Here is a 6,210-nt window from a genome sequence, read left to right as displayed (position 1 = left end):
ACATTTTGTTGATATGGTTAAGGTACAGTTGAACACAGAAATTCCTGACACACTCGCTCTGAAGGAAATGCGCCCTGTACCACCCATACTGCGCTGCTAGTAACCAAACAGATAGCACAGTTGGTGGGTGTGGCTAAATGCAGGAACTAGCCGCGCAGTAAGGGTGATAGGGTACACTTCCTTAGAGCGGGGTGTGCCAGGAATTCGTGTCTCCAACTGTACATCGATATAGGCATATTCAATGGGATTTTCTGTGAATGTAATGGTATATTATATTGATAAAATAGATTGGCATCTATAGTAATTTGGGATATTGAAACCAACGTTGTCTTGGCCACAGACGAAGAACTTGAATCGTAAATTGCACAAAGCGAAGGAACTATAGTCCATTTCTTTTAGCGATGCATATTTGCACCGACTCACAGCGGTGCCCTTTTAGCTCGGAAAAGTTTCCGGAACGCTGATTGGTTGGACAAGATAATTCTAACTAATCAGCGATCAGGAAACTTTTCCGAGCTAAAAGTGCACCGCCGCGAGTCGGTGCAAATATGCATCGCTAAAAGAAATGGACTATAAATTCACAAGGTACAGTAAAGGAAATGTAGAGACTAAATTGATAATGAGAAAGGACAATGACAATCATGACGATGAAAATTGTAATATAAAATGAGATGTAATATGAAAAGACGCTTATGATAACATGCCCAACATATACGCGAAATCTAACAGAGGCCCTTTGCGTCAACATGTCCCCTTGCGTCAATATGGCCCTTTGCGTCAATATGTCCCCTTGCGTCAATATGGCCCTTTGCGTCAATATGTTCCCTTGCGTCAATATGGCCCTTTGCGTCAATATGTCCCCTTTCGTCAATGTGGCCCTTTGCGTCAATATGTCCCCTTGCGTCAATATGGCCCTTTGCGTCAATATGTCCCCTTTCGTCAATGTGGCCCTTTGCGTCAATATGTCCCCTTGCGTCAATATGGCCCTTTGCGTCAATATGTCCCCTTGCGTCAATATGGCCCTTTGCGTCAAAATGCGTAAGATGAGATGAAAGAAATATATCCTAAAAATTTTAGGTTGGGAGTATTTTTTAATATAAAACTCAATACAAACATTTAATTAGATTATAAATTAATAATTGAAATCCTGGCTCTTCGTTCGTAACTCTGAGTTGTACGTATGTCCCGGCCATTGGCTAATGAAAGCTTTGGACGCTAATCATATTGTATTATATGACCATCCTCTAGGTCTATGACACTGTCCTGTCCTTTGCCTCGTCATTCATAGGTGGCCATTGAACTGACAAGTGGTGTCACGTTGGTTGTCAGCGCTACCAGAGGACCTTGGACGGTATATCGTTGGCATTGCTAGAGTTCTTTGTTTCGTGACTCTGTTCCCTACCACCAAATACATTTTAACACTTGCTCTTTTTAAAAATTTAGTTTCTTCAGTCTTGTTGTCCAAGTTCTGATGTCTTTAACCTTGGTGTGATAAATGTTTCACCTTGCTTATTTGTTAACTGGTTTCCCCGTCCTATACACAAACTCTTTGAGTTTAGTTTATTAAGACTATTGTTTAAAGTGAATCTTGTTTCATTATGAATGAATTGAAATGCAGAAAAGCATCTTGGACGATGTCTGCAGAAGATTCTAAGCGATAACTTTGCTTTATTGTCGTTAGACAGATATAAATGACTATAATTGAGTTTTAGAAGACTCAAAGTTATTGATTTAAAAGTACTTTTTTTTTCTTTTACGTCCAAAATATAAATGAAGCTTCACTCGTTACAGAGGATTTTATTTTCTTCACTGGACTGATTTCCCTGTTGCAACCTTTGGGCTTGTATCTGCTTTTCCATCTAGGGTTATGGCTTAGCAAGTCAATATTATTATCATCATCATCTACGGCGAGAAATAGTTATAAATTAAAAAACACCTATTAGAACATCTGAAAATTAACATGTGTTTTATAACAGCAATAATGTAAGAAAGCTATTTAGTAGAAATACGCCCGTAAACCTTTTTAGTTTCTTTATGAATAAAGAATAATGTATAAACGTTGCAGAGGTTCAATAAATCAGATTTATTCGATAGGTGTCAGTTTGAAATCCTTTGAGATCAATTTGGTGATCTTTTGTGGAGGTTTTACTGATAGTGGAATAGGTCAAGGTTGAAGTTCAACTTTTTTTAAGTTTCCATTGTTAGGAAATCGAGAGAGAGAGAGAGAGAGAGAGAGAGAGAGAGAGAGAGGGAGGGAGAGAGAGAGGAATAACTACTACATCATGAAAGTATATTGATTAGAGAGAGAGAGAGAGAGAGAGAGAGAGAGAGAGAGAGAGGGTATACGAATATTTGTAATAAAAATGAGAGCAATAAAGTTATGTATTGACAAATTCAATACTATTCATTCTTATTAAATGTAAATCCTTGGATAATACATTTGTCTTCATTAATTCTTATACACTTTACTGAAATCTTATGAGATATCTGGCAGTTGAACATTGTAGTGGGTAATATTGTGTTCAGCAAAAGAGAGACTGTTTATCAAACAGCACTTAATTAGATTAATTAAAATGCTTTTCATAATTGGTTTTCAATCTCAGCAACTCTTATTGCTTAACACATCGTTACCTGCTACAATGGACAGCTGTCAGACATCTTCTTTGCTTCCAGTGATGTGTACCGGATTAAATGAAGGCAACTGTACGCACTCGAGAAAATCTGTTTCTCACAATTCACGCCAAAGCTTGCAATTGGATCACACAATTTTGAATTGGATCACACAATTTCGAATGGGATCACACAATTTCGAATTGGATCACACAATTTCCAATTGGATCACACAATTTCGAATGGGATCACACAATTTCCAATTGGATCACACCATATCCAATTGGATCACACCATATCCAATTGGATCAAACCATTTCCAATTGGATCACACCATTTCCAATTGGATCACACAATTTCGAATTGGATCACACAATTTCGAATGGGATCACACAATTTCGAATTGGATCACACAATTTCCAATTGGATCACGCAATTTCCAATTGGATCACACCATTTCCAATTGGATCACACCATTTCCAATTGGATCACACCATTTCCAATTGGATCACACCATTTCCACTTGGATCATACAATTTCCAATTGGATCACACCATTTCCACTTGGATCATACAATTTCCAATTGGATCACACCATTTCCACTTGGATCACACAATTTCCAATTGGATCACGCAATTTCCAATTGGATCACACCATTTCCAATTGGATCACACCATTTCCAATTGGATCACACCATTTCCACTTGGATCATACAATTTCCAATTGGATCACACCATTTCCACTTGGATCATACAATTTCCAATTGGATCACACCATTTCCACTTGGATCACACAATTTCCAATTGGATCACGCAATTTCCAATTGGATCACACCATTTCCAATTGGATCACACCATTTCCAATTGGATCACACCATTTCCACTTGGATCATACAATTTCCAATTGGATCACACCATTTCCACTTGGATCATACAATTTCCAATAGGATCACACAATTTCCAATGGGATCACACAATTTCGAATTGGATCACACAATTTTCAATTGGATCACACAATTTCCAATTGGATCATACAATTTCGAATTGGATCACACAATTTCCAATTGGATCACACAATTTCGAATTGGATCACACCATTTCCAATTGGATCACACAATTTCCAATAATCCAAATTATCTAATATCCTTAATATTTCACGTCAAAACTTCGAGTGGGTTCACACAATGACAATTATCTAAAAATCTTGAACTTTAAGAAAATAGTTATGAAAGTGCAGTTGATTACAGATTGTGTTGACGAACAAAAATTAGCATTGTAAATGTTCAGTGGCCACTTTCCTCTTTGTAAGGGTAGAAGAGACTCTTTAGCTGTGGTAAGCAGCTCTTCTAGGAGATGGACACTCCAAAATCAAACCATTGTTCTCTAATCTTGGGTAGTGCCTTAGCCTCTGTACCATGGTCTTCCACTGTCGTGGGTTAGAGTTCTCTTGCTTGAGGGTACATTCAGGCACACTGTTCTACCTTATATCTTATTTCTCTTCCACTTGTTTTGTTAAAGTTTTTATAGTTTATAAAGTGATATTTATTCTAATATCGTTGCTCTTCTTAAAATATTTTATTTTTCCTTGTTTCCTTTCCTCACTGAGCTACTTTCCCTATTGGAGCCCCTGGGCTTATAGCATCCTGCTTCTCCAACTAGGGTTGTAGCTTAGCAAGTAATGATAATGAATGATGATAATGCTGTAACAGCCACGAGAGAATATCACTACAATTCTTTTACTACCCCATTGAAACACTCTGAGTGAACTCCATATTTGCTTGAAATTAGTCCAAACATTTTTGGGATGTAACTTTAAGTCCTACATAGTGAATTATTCAAATGGAAAGGTTTACACAAAAATACTAACGTTGGGTGCCACTCGAGTTTACGTGAAGTAAGTAAATATCCTTGACTTCACTTGACGATAAATAGGCTAAGATTGCTGTTACTGTTTTTAAAATATTTTATTCTAATTATTTACTACTTTACACAGTTTATTTATTTCCTTATTTACTTTCCTCACTGGGCTATTTGTCCTTGCTGGAGCCCTTGGGCTTATAGCATCCTTCGTTTTCAACTAGGGTTGTAGCTTAGCCAGTAATAATGATAATATTAGTATAGGGTTAAATACTTTTAGGAAGATCTTACAATTTTATGAATCAGCATTTCACACATTCCACTATCAAATGAAATCAGTAAACTCGGCCATTTACCTTAAGATGAAACTGCAGTAACACCAGACTGACAGCGTATAGGCCTATAAACAGCTAGACAAGCTGACACTCTTAAACAGCTGGTAGATGCTGACTGGGGCACAAGTCTTGAAGTATAAGCGATCTTAGACCGTGGGCCCTACTTGGCAAACGTCCCTGTGGTCTGTGTTCAAATCTGAATTCTGCTCTTGGCCTACTTTTAATTGTTTTAGTTTTCCTTTTGTTTTTGTGGTACATTTGCAAGGAATTCTACATTGTGTGTGTGTGTGGCGTTACCTCAAAATAGTTCAGGGTCAAACCGGACGTCGATGCTAGTTGGTGAATTTACTTTGCCAAGAAAATGTTGGTGATTTTATAATTTGTTATGGTCTTGAGTTCTTCTTTTTCTACCGTATGAAAGTACTTAATTACACACACACACACACACACACATATATATATATATATACACACACACACACATATATATATATATATGTGTGTGTGTATATATATATATATGTGTGTGTGTGTGTGTGTGTGTATGCATACAGTATATACTACGCGTAGGTTGTCTGTGAATCAATTTGATTTTTAAGTGTATAAACGAATAAGTGCTCTCAACAAAACTAACGTTAATCGAAAAAAAAAAATACTTTACCCAGACAACGATGTTGTTGATGTTATTAATAGCCCAGCCGCTCCGAATCTAGCTTAGGAAGCTACAAAAATGAGACTAAGCGGGAATAAGTAAATTATCCGAGAGATTATGATGCCAAAATGGCTACTTGTTCGGTGACATATCAGAGCGTGTTTGTGTTTGAGTGTGTTTGTGCCATGAACAAACATATTAATCTATGAATGAAGTTTGAGAAGTCAGGAATTTTGGATAAGTAACCAGTACTAAAAAAAACCGTGAGTAGATTTACGATAGTTTTAAAAATAGCGAAAGATTGTGATGTCAAATGGCTACTTGTTCGGTGCCATATCTGTGCATGTTTGTGTTTGAGAGTGTGTTTGTGTCTTGAACAAACATATTAAACTATGAATGAAGTTTGGGAAGTCAGGAATTTTGGATAAGTAACCAGTGCTAAAAAAACCGTGAGTAGATTTACGATAGTTTTAAAAATAGCGAAAGATTGTGATGTCAAATGGCTACTTGTTCGGTGGCATATCAGTGCGTGTTTGTGTTTGAGTGTGTGTTTGTGTCATGAACATACATATTAAACTATGAATGAAGTTTGAGAAGTCAGGAATTTTGGATAAGGAACCAGTACTAAAAAAGAAAAAAAAACCGTGAGTAGATTTACGATAGTTTTAAAAATAGCGAAAGATTATGATGTCAAATGGCTACTTGTTCGGTGACATATCTGTGCGTGTTTGTGTTTGAGTGTGTGTTTGTGTGTGTG

General features: G+C 36.9%; 1 long non-coding RNA gene across 1 annotated transcript in view; it reads right to left on the bottom strand.

Annotated features, from left to right (window-relative positions):
- LOC137635022 (uncharacterized) overlaps positions 1 to 4,945 on the bottom strand; it is a 9,542-nt gene extending 4,597 nt beyond the window's left edge. The window contains exon 1 of the long non-coding RNA XR_011042602.1: positions 4,823 to 4,945. This is a non-coding gene — a long non-coding RNA (uncharacterized lncRNA). The remainder of the gene's footprint in view (positions 1 to 4,822) is intronic.
- Positions 4,946 to 6,210: the final 1,265 nt, after the last annotated feature.

The sequence above is a fragment of the Palaemon carinicauda genome, chromosome 45 (genome assembly GCF_036898095.1).
Source record: "Palaemon carinicauda isolate YSFRI2023 chromosome 45, ASM3689809v2, whole genome shotgun sequence".
NCBI classification, from domain to species: domain Eukaryota; kingdom Metazoa; phylum Arthropoda; class Malacostraca; order Decapoda; family Palaemonidae; genus Palaemon; species Palaemon carinicauda.
This window is presented reverse-complemented; position numbering and strand designations above follow the sequence as displayed.